This window comes from Chrysemys picta, chromosome 4, assembly GCF_011386835.1.
Source record: "Chrysemys picta bellii isolate R12L10 chromosome 4, ASM1138683v2, whole genome shotgun sequence".
Lineage (NCBI taxonomy): Eukaryota > Metazoa > Chordata > Testudines > Emydidae > Chrysemys > Chrysemys picta.
This window is the reverse complement of record NC_088794.1, coordinates 22,760,445-22,770,719: the sequence shown is the minus strand read 5'-3', so window position 1 is coordinate 22,770,719 and position 10,275 is coordinate 22,760,445. Positions and strand designations below refer to the sequence as shown.

Here is a 10,275-nt window from a genome sequence, read left to right as displayed (position 1 = left end):
GGTTCGGAAGCATCAGGCTGTCAGAGCCATGGGGCTGGCCCAGAATGAGAGCATCCGCAGAACCAGGGGTTATCCTCAGTAACCCATTGCGGTCTGGGAGTGGTGGCCTGACGTGGAGCCCCTCCCCTGTCCTCACTGCTCAGACCTTCCCATGGCGCGTGTCACCCCCGACACAGTGAATGTCTGACCCTTCCCAGCCAGGAATGAAACTCCCCCCTAGCACCCTGGGGCAGGGACGGATCCTCCACATCTGGCAGGTGAGGACTGAGACACAGAGGAAGGGCTGTGGTCCTGGGTATAGATCTGGGAAGTGGACTGGGTCCCAGCCTAGTGCCCTAGTGCAGGGATCAAGAGAAGGGACAGGGGCTGAAAGAAGGCAATGGTGAGGTACAAGGGGTGTCGGAGATGGGGGCAAGGCCTGATAAGTTCAGCTACTTTAGATCAGTTGTGCCAGAGAATCACCGGTTGAGGTGACTGAAAGCTCTGAACTGGGGCTGGCCAAAATCATCCTCCTCAGATGGGAACATCCCAAAAGTCTGCAGAAGCTCAGCCTCTGAGGTGAACGTTGTGGCCCAAACCTCTCTCTGCTCTGTACCTCGCAGGATTCCAGCCGGCTGTTCCAATCCAGGAGGAAAACTGTGCCACTGAAATCTCACAGCACCTGTGCAGTGAAGTGCCACTTAAACCCGCTGTGATGCACAGACCTTGCCCTGCTGTCTGCACAGGCCTGAGTTTCACCCCTTCAGAGTGTAAGGAAATAATTGGCTGAAGGCCTTTTTTTTCTTTTTGGATTTTGTTCTAGTGGGAAAGAACTATGGGGATTTTTAACCTGTATTGCTCCCGTGACTGGTGCTTTAATGATGCAAAGTGCTGATTCACTGGTTGATTTTTTTTCCCTTTTAAATCTACTCTCTTCTTCTTCTTTTAACAGGTATTCTAAGGGCACCCCGTGCTTCATATGGGCATTCTTGGGTGGGCAGATTGCATCAGACCTGCACCTTAATAAATAATAGTGAATGAAATATGCAGACACTAAAGTCCTGCAGACAAATTCGCAGAAACCTTCCTCTTCAATGTAGGACCAGGATTTTGTATTTAATTGATGTTTTTTAAAGTGCTGAGCAGATGCTACACTGTAAGGAGAGGAAATAGAAGCAAAAACTGAAAGAATGTTACTTAAACCGGTGAACAGATGCAGAGAGTGGAGACACAACAAAGCAAACAAATGAATACTGTGAGTAAATAACATGAAAGCATCATCTGGGTAATTGTGGCTCTTGGCACAAAGATCAGGTTCCTGGTACTAGCCTGGCTGAAAGCATCCCTTATCCCTGGATCCCAGACCTAGGATACAGATGTCATTCTCTGTTTGGTGTCCTTATTTTACTCCTAGGAAAAGGATCCCCAAAGGAGGTGTAAGGATCCTGGACTGTGGTACCTGTAAGCAGCTTCAGCCACCTTCACAGGTAAAAGTCACTGTCTTTCCTACAATGCCACTAGTGCCCTTTCTGCTCTCCAGGTCTGCTCCCTCCAGCAGGTCAGAGACACCCCTTAACTCCCCAAGTCCTGATTTCTTGCCATTCAAGGGGCTGAGGGCTTCCATTGCCCCCACCCCCACCATCAGATACTTTTCCTATGGGGAGAAATCTGTTCTTCTCTTAGAAGCAGTCTGCTCAGTAAATCCACCCACACGGACCTCATCTCAGCTGCTTTGTTTATCCGAGATTAGTGGTATCTTTGGAAAACGCTTAGGGTGCCGGGGTGTGAGGTGGAGCAGGTGAGACGGGAGCTCCAGCAGATTCCCCTGAAGAACACCACCCTGTCTTTCTCTGGTCAGGCTAGAGCTCACCATCCATTGTGGAGGTGAAGACCGGATGGGAGCTGCTGGATTGACTTTGATGTGCCATGTCCTTGTGTGGATGAAAGACCTACGTCTCAGAGATTGCCAGCAGCAGATGTAACACGTGTCCAGGAATAGGCTAAACAACCTACAGTGATAGGTAAGTAAAATGTGGGGGAACGATAGCTCAGTGGTTTGAGCATTGGCCTGCTAAACCCAGGGTTGTGAGTTCAATCCTTGAGGGGGCCATTTAGGGATCTGGGCCAAAAATCTGTCTGGGGATTGGTCCTGCTTTGAGCAGGGGGTTGGACTACATGACCTCCTGAGGTCCCTTCTAACCCTGATATTCTATGATTCTATGAAAATCATGGCCACATGTAGCCATCACAGGAGTTGGTGGGGATTGAACAGGGTCCTTCAGCACAAACCCCTCTCACTCAGTGTCAACCAATCCAGCTCCACCCACTAAATCACACCCCTTTCCAGAACTGCAGAACCCAGGAGCCCTGATTCTCAGACCCGGGCCTTACATCAGAAGGCCAAACTTCCTCCCGTTAAGGGAGCTATAGAAAGGACCATCTGCAGAGACCCCTCTACATCCCCCCGATCAGAGACTGCTGCCTTGCCTGATCAGTGAATGAGCAGAGATCTCCCCTGTGGGAATCCGAAGGGCTGCATATTTAGGTTTCACAGAGAAGGCCTCCGGCAGCCATTGACAGAGTGTTCCTGTGAGGAGATTTTCTGTCTCTAACAAAAGGTTTCTGTTCCCCCAGATCATCAGCTGCGCAGCAGAATGCAGGAGAGCTGAGTGCGGATGGGCTAGAGGGGTCACAGGAGTCACCGCACGGCTGTGCAGCAGGTGCAGTGTCTGCAGTCATCACAGGCCAAACCCTGCGCTCCAGACAACCCAGGCTCTTTCTCTGGATTGCGAAGGGGACTTTAGCTTTAGCCGTTTTCATGTTTGCAATTAAAGGAAGCCAGATATCTAGCTACTTGAGAGCTCCCTTGTTCCAGTCAGGCAGAAAATCAGAGCTAGCATGAGCACAAACCCTTACAGGGAAAAGATGGATTTTTAACCTAAAGCCATACCCGGTTCAGCCACATTTTCATGACTTTCCAGATGGGGCAGTGTAAGAAATGGCTGGGCCTTTGCTTAAGATTTGACTCACTGTGGAATGGCACGTCACATTACCCAGTGCTGGATAACTATGGACTGAAGGGCCTATGGAACTGCAAAATGACCAGCAAATTAAACCGGAGGTGATCTTTTAAAAATAAAGTGTTTACAAACTCTGCCCAAACCCAGGTCTGCTTTGTGTTTAAACCCTCGGTAAAACCCAATGCATTCAGGCCAGCATGGAGCTGCTGTTTGAAGCATCTAATCTGGGCTTTTCAAAAGAATATACGAAAGTTAGATGTACTGATCCATTTGAAATTAAGGGAGAGCTGGGCATCCACCTATCCATGGCATTCACCTGCTCCTCAGTATCATGGCAACTGCACCGCTCACAACCTGTAATGTATTTAGCCTCACTACACGCCTGTGAGGTCGGGAATTACGACCGCCTCCATTTCACAGTTGGGGAACTGAGGCACAAGGAGATACCTTCAGAACTTGCGTTAACTCAGGAAGTCTTTGGCAGAACAAGTAGTTGAATCTGGGTCTACCAAGTCCAGGATTAGCACCTCAGCTATGGGAACATCCTTATGCCTGACTCCCTTACCCTCCTCTGAATATCCCTGTCCTAGTTTAGGCTTTTTCCACTGCAGTTTCCTGTGCCTCACATACGTTATTCATTGTCTTTAGACTTTAAAGACCTAAAAGACGTCTGTGCTAGCATGACCAGATGTCCCGATTTTATAGGGACAGTCCTGATATTTGGGTCTTTTTCTTATATAGGCTCCTATTACTCCCTACCCTGTCTCGATTTTTCACACTTGCTGTCTGGTCACCCTAGTCTGTGCCAGCTTTAGTTGCCTTAATAGACGAGTAGAAACACAATCCACAACAAAACAGCAAAAGCAAGTGCAGTGGCCAACTCAGAACACATCCGGACACAAATGTACCCTCCCCTGATCTCCTGCAAAAGATGTAGATCTCTTGTAATCAGACGTTGTGGAGCTAGAGCCTGAGATGGTATAAACTGGAATAGCTTGAGGATCTGTAAATTAAGCCCTTTAATACTGAGTCCATTTTTGTTTTAAGTCTTTGACAAGTAAAAAAAATACATGATGAGCAACATGTCCATGCCCAGTGTTCATTCATCTGACCTATGGGGCTATTTGAGTGGGGGGAATGAAGTATCAGTTTCACCATACTGTGTTACCCTGGCACATTTACAAATGGTTCTGAACCAATGTGAAGCAATTCATAGGCTAAAGGAGTGGCAGAGTGCAATTTTCAATGTTTTGGTTTTTTGTTTTTTTTACTTGGACCTGGTCAGAAAACGGCTTTCCATTCTGCAGGAAATTCTGACATTTCTGGGGTGGGAAATTTTGGAATTTACACCAAAATGAATATTCAAAAAATGTTTGATTCATTACCAGTTCCTTTTGAAAACAGCAAATAACTTTGTTTTATTTTGTTATAACAATTACTTTTGTTTCAACTGTTATAACATATTAAACATTATAATATTTTAAATAGCACAACTTTTCTTCTGATGTCTGTCTGTCTGCTCTAGGAAGTACGCTTCCAGATGCAGCCTACGCGTACCTCAATTCCATTTTTCAAGAAATATAATTTCAATATCCTTTCTACCATCCCTCTTCCCTAATGCTTATCAGGCAATGACTTCTCCCCAGGAAGGGGAATAAACTCACAGCACCTTAGGTGTGGTCTACACCAGAAATCCACATCCCTGAGTGATGTAGTTAAGCTAACCTAAGTGCCTATGTAGACAGTGCTAGGTCAAAGGAAGAATTCTTCTGTCAACCTCGCTACTACCTCTTGGGGAGGGGGATTGCTTACGCCAACAGGAGACTCCCTCCCATCAGTGCAGGTCGTGTTTACACTGTAGTGTTTTAAGAGTAAATCAGCCCTTACATTAAGTGGACCTAGCCTTAAGCCACACAGGCTGTTTCTATACTGCGGCTGGGAGCTTGCCTGCAAGCCTGCTTAGGCAGACTCACTTTAGCTCCTCTAGATCTAGTGTGCTAAAACTTTCCATTTAACGATTGCGGCACAGGCAGTGGCTCTAGTTAGCCGCATGAGTTCAGCCTCAGGGGTCGTGGAGGCTTGGAGACAGCCAGCTAGTTTGAGCTGCCACTGGTGCAGCAATGTCCACATGACTATGTGTAGCATGCTAGCTTGAGTGCACAATTGAGCAGCCGTACAGACACACCCACAGGTGCTGTAACAATGGGCTGCTTGGAAATTCTCTTGGTTCAACAGAGACCTAGCACTGAAAATATAATCCAGAGACGCAATCCGATGTTTAAGCATATAGAAGAGAGGACCTTTAACCAAAAAGTGCTGCTCAATATTAATTGTAATATATAATTATAATAATGGTCCCTTCTGGCCTTAAAATCTGCAAATCTATCTTATCCCTTACGCCCTCTGACATTTTGGTTTTGCTTTCCTGACTAGCACTGCACATAGGAACATAGGCCCTGATCCTCAACAGTATTTAGGCACCTAACTCCCAAGGATTTGGGCCATAAGAAATTAGCTTAATGGATCAGATTACAGTGGTGCCCAACCCTATTACACAGGAGGGCCACATGAACCAAACAGTGGGGGGCAAGCAGATTTTACACATTTTAATAAGATTTAAAGTTGCTGATATTGATTTATATTTTAAGTTCAGCTTGTTTTGTACGTCTTTGGGTTGTTTCTATGCACAGGATTTTCTATTTACACACTTGTGCAAACTAAAATGATGTAAAGATGGTGTCAAAACACTAATGAATTGGCCCCCAGGTGCTGGATGTAGGGGTGCTGCTGCTGCACTCCCTGGCTTGAAGTGGTTTCCATCATACACAGGGTTTACAGTTTGGTTCAACGGCTTCCAGCAGCCCCACTATAAAAACTGTTCCAGTGCCCCTGAATTGGCCATCAGTAGATTGTGTTGAAGTGGGCTGCAGACCTTACAAAATCCTCTAGTGGTTCATATATGGACTGCAGGCCGTAGGCTGGGCACCCCGGGATCAGAACAATGGGAGATACAGTCCTGCCAGACACCCCGGCTCTGTGAGGAGAATTGCCACATGAGACACCCAAACAATAACTCCCCTAAGAACACAGGGAATCATTTGCAAAAAGACATTTTTGGTTTTCAGACAAAAGTTTTAGGCTGAACATTTCTGGAGTTTAATATTTTCTTTAAAAAAAGACAAATTTGCTGTGTAAAAACTCCCCTGTTTTGTGACAAGCACCAGTATTTCCATGTTCAGGTCTGAATTTGCCAACTTTCCATTTCCCTGGGGAGAAGTTGTCATTCAGCTCTTCCTGGTAACACCAGAGAATGTTTCACTGGCAGTTACTGACCTTAGAACACAGAATTTTGCGTGAGCTGTTCAAATTCTTTGTCAACAGTTAATTTCACCTGCCACTGAGCTGCCCATTCCCACAACGTTCAGCTAGGTCCCTCTGAAGTTTTCACTCTCATTCCCCAGCCTGGACTCACCAAAGCAATTCCATGTCATCTGCAAACTTTGCCACCTCCCAGCCCAGTTAGGCAGACTCACTTTAGCTCCTCTAGAGCTAATGTGTAAAACTTGGTGTTTAGACATTGCGGCACTGGCAGTGTCTTTGGTTAGCCGCATGAGCTCAGACTCAGGGGTCGTGCAGGCCTGGAGACAGCCAACTAGTTTGAGCTGCCACGGGTGCAGCAATGTCCACATGACTACGTGTAGCATGCTAGCTTGAGTGAACGCTCTGAGCGGCCGTACAGACACACCCACAGGTGCTGTAACAACGGGCTGCTTGGAAATTCTCTTGGTTCAACAGAGACCTAGCACTGAAAATATAATCCAGAGAAGCAATCCGATGTTTAAGCATATAGAAGAGAGGACCTTTAAACAAAAAGTGCTGCTCAATATTAATTGTAATATATAATTATAATAATGGTCCCTTCTGGCCTTAAAATCTGCAAATCTATCTTATCCCTTACGCCCTCTGACGTTTTGGTTTTGCTTTCCTGACTAGCGCTGCACATAGGAACATAGGCCCTGATCCTCAACTGTATTTAAACACCTAACTCCCAAGAATTTGGGCCATAAGAAATTGTCTTAATGGATCAGATTACAGTGGTGCCCAACCCTATTACACAGGAGGGCCACATGAACCAAACATTGGGGGGCAAGCAGATTCTACACATTTTAATAAGATTTAAAGTCACCTGTATTGATTTATATTTTAAGTTCACCTTGTTTTGTACGTCTTTGGGTTGTTTCTATGTACAGGACTGTCAATTTACACACTTGTGCAAACTAAAATGATGTAAACATGGTGACAAACACTAATGAATTGGCCCCTAAGTACTGGACCTAGGGGTGCTGCTGCTGTACCCCCTGGCTTGAAGTGGTTTCCATCATACACAGGGTTTACAGTTTGGTTCAATGGCTTCCAGCAGCCCCACTATAAAAACTGTTCCAGCGCCCCTGAATTGGCCGTCAGTAGATTGTGTTGAAGTGGGCTGCAGACCTTACAAAATGCTCTAGTGGTCCATATATGGACTGCAGGCCGTAGGCTGAGCACCCCGGGATCCAAACAATGGGAGATATAGTCCTGCCAGACACCCCAGCCTTTTTAGGAGAATTGCCACACGAGACACCCAAACAATAACTCCCCTAAGGCCACAGGGAAACATTTCCAAAGAGAAATTTTTGGTTTTCAGCCAAAAGTTTTAGCCTGAACATTTCTGGGGTTTAATATTTTCTTTAAAAAAAAAATTTGCTGTGTAAAATCTCCCCTGTTTTGTGACAAGCACCAATATTTCCATTGTTCAGGTCTGAATTTGCCAACTTTCCATTTCCCTGGGGAGAAGTTGTCATTCAGCTCTTCCTGGTAACACCAGAGAATGTTTCACTGGCAGTTACTGACCTTAGAACACAGAATTTTGTGTGAGCTGTTCAAATTCTTTGTCAACAGTTAACTTCACCTGTCACTGAGCTGCCCATTCCCACAACTTTCAGCTAGGTCCCTCTGAAGTTTTCACTCTCATTCCCCAGCCTGGACTCACCAAAGCAATTCCATGTCATCTGCAAATGTTGCCACCTCACTTCTCGCCCCCTGTACCAGATCATTAATAAATATTTGAAACACCACCAGTCCTAATGTGGAACATTGTGTCAACCCATATTTTACCTGTTGCTGTGTTGAAATTGACTGTTTATTCTCCCTTTGGCCCAAATGCTCAAAGGTAGGTAGGCTCCTAACTTCCATTGAAATCAACGGACGTTAGGAGTCTAGACAACTCTGAGGATCTGGGCATTTGTTTTCTGTTGCGTAACCAGTTTCTCATTCATGACCGCATTTTGCCTCATATTCCATAACTACATAACTTCCTTAATAGCCTCATGTGAGGGACTTTGTCAAAGAAAGTCCAAGTATATTATGTCAGGTGGTTCCCCCATATTCGCTCTATTGTTGACAAAATGAAAGAATTATAGTAGATCAATAAGGAATGATTTTCCATAGTAGAATCACAAGTCGTTAGTCCCTATCATGACATGCTCATCTTGGTATTTTTTAATTCCATTTCATCATCACTGGTAGAGAGACACACACACATTATTGCTTATATAGGGTGAGATATGCCCCCAGCTATGCCCTTCATCCCATTACTCTATGCATCACTCTATGCTATTCCAGCCCTTTCTGACCCCCTGAGTCTACCAGTGCCCCTCAATCCTGATCTTCAGCCATTTTTGCTACTCCAATCCCAGGTCACTGGTACCCATGTTCAGTGGAGGTGGTTGAATTTATTTTAACCAAATCATATTTTTATGAAAAATGTTTTTTTTGCAGAAAATTTTCAGTATAGTCCAACTTCTTCTGATGTTTCAGGGGGAAAAAAGGAAACCAAACCCCAAATATTTGGGGTGGGACATTTTCAATGTGTTGTGAAATTTGGAACCTAAAACCCTACAGATTTTAATAACAAAAATCTGCAGGGGAGGGACAACTATGTGGTTTGAGCATTGGCCTGCTAAACCTATTACCTATTACTGTGGTGGATGTTTCATCACGTAACATCTTAAAATCAAGGCAATATATCTTCCTAAATAATATGCAATCACTTGAACAGAATTCATGGACTCAGTGGACAAATTACTGGATGAGGGTCTTGTGCCTGTGATATGAAGGAAGATCAGCTAGATAAAGATATTGGTCCTTTCAGCATGTTTAAGTCACTTTAAAAAAATCTAGGAATCTATGAGTCTCTTTATGTCTTCCCAACACATCTTGATCACTGACTTATGAGGATATGTAACAATAACCCTGATATCTCTGTTCAGAATATGACGTTTATTTCAGCAGCTATTCACATCTTCCATATGTAAGGGGACCGTTTGGCCCTTTACTAAAACGCAGTGAGGGTGTTTTGGTGGCTAGCTCCCAGTACCAAAAGGAAGGGGAAGGGTCGGTGGGAAAGCAAGACCCTGAGACTGACGGTCCCCAGGGGCAATGGGGAGCATTTTGACGGGGCAGACAGGCTAATGACGGAGTCAGGGGGTCAGAAAGGTCCCGTCCTCTGTGTGAGCTGGAATCAGAGGCTCCACTCGGCCTCCCACCCCCTGGGCTGTTTCTCTGGCCCCTCTGGCTCCGGGGCTGCAGCCCTGCTCCCAGCACAGGTCTGCCCTCTCCTTAGCTCGGCCCCACTCTGCCTGTCAGACCCAGGGCGAGTCCAGCTCACACGGAGGACGGGACCTTTCTGACCCCCCCTGACTCCCTGATTGGCCTGCCTGTCCTGTCAATCAGGCTGACCTGGAGCATTGGCCTCTCCCCATTGGCCCTGGGGACTGTCAGTCTCAGGGTCCTGGTTTCTCACCGACCCTTCCCCTTCCTTTTGGCACTGGGACCTAGCCAACCGAAACACCCTCACTGAGTTGTAGTAAGGGGCCAACAGTCCCCTGACACACACAAGTGTGGAAGTGGAGCCACTGAGCCAAAGCCTGTGCTTACCAGCGCACACATAAATCTGGAACAACTTCCTAGATTTCACTGGCTTTACCAATGGCATAAAAGCCTGATCCAAAGGTGCTGAACTCCATGACAGCTTTGCCATTGACTCCAGTGGGCTATAGCTCAAGGCATAGAATTTGGTGCACTACTTAACTAGGGTTACCATATTTCAGCAAGCAAAAAAGAGGACGGGAGGAGCCCCGCCCTAGCCCCGCCTCATCCCTCCTACTCCCCCCCTCAGGACCCCCAACGGTCCCCCCGCTCCTTGTCCCCTGACTGCCCCCTCCTGGGACCCCTGCCC

At 46.2% G+C, this 10,275-nt stretch overlaps 1 long non-coding RNA gene across 1 annotated transcript; it reads left to right on the top strand.

Moving 5' to 3' along the window:
* The first annotated feature begins 280 nt into the window (after positions 1–280).
* On the top strand, positions 281–4,285 carry LOC112061409 (uncharacterized). The gene is made up of 3 exons (XR_010600407.1): positions 281–1,466; positions 1,838–2,000; positions 2,614–4,285. It is a non-coding gene; the product is annotated as an uncharacterized LOC112061409 (long non-coding RNA).
* Positions 4,286–10,275: the final 5,990 nt, after the last annotated feature.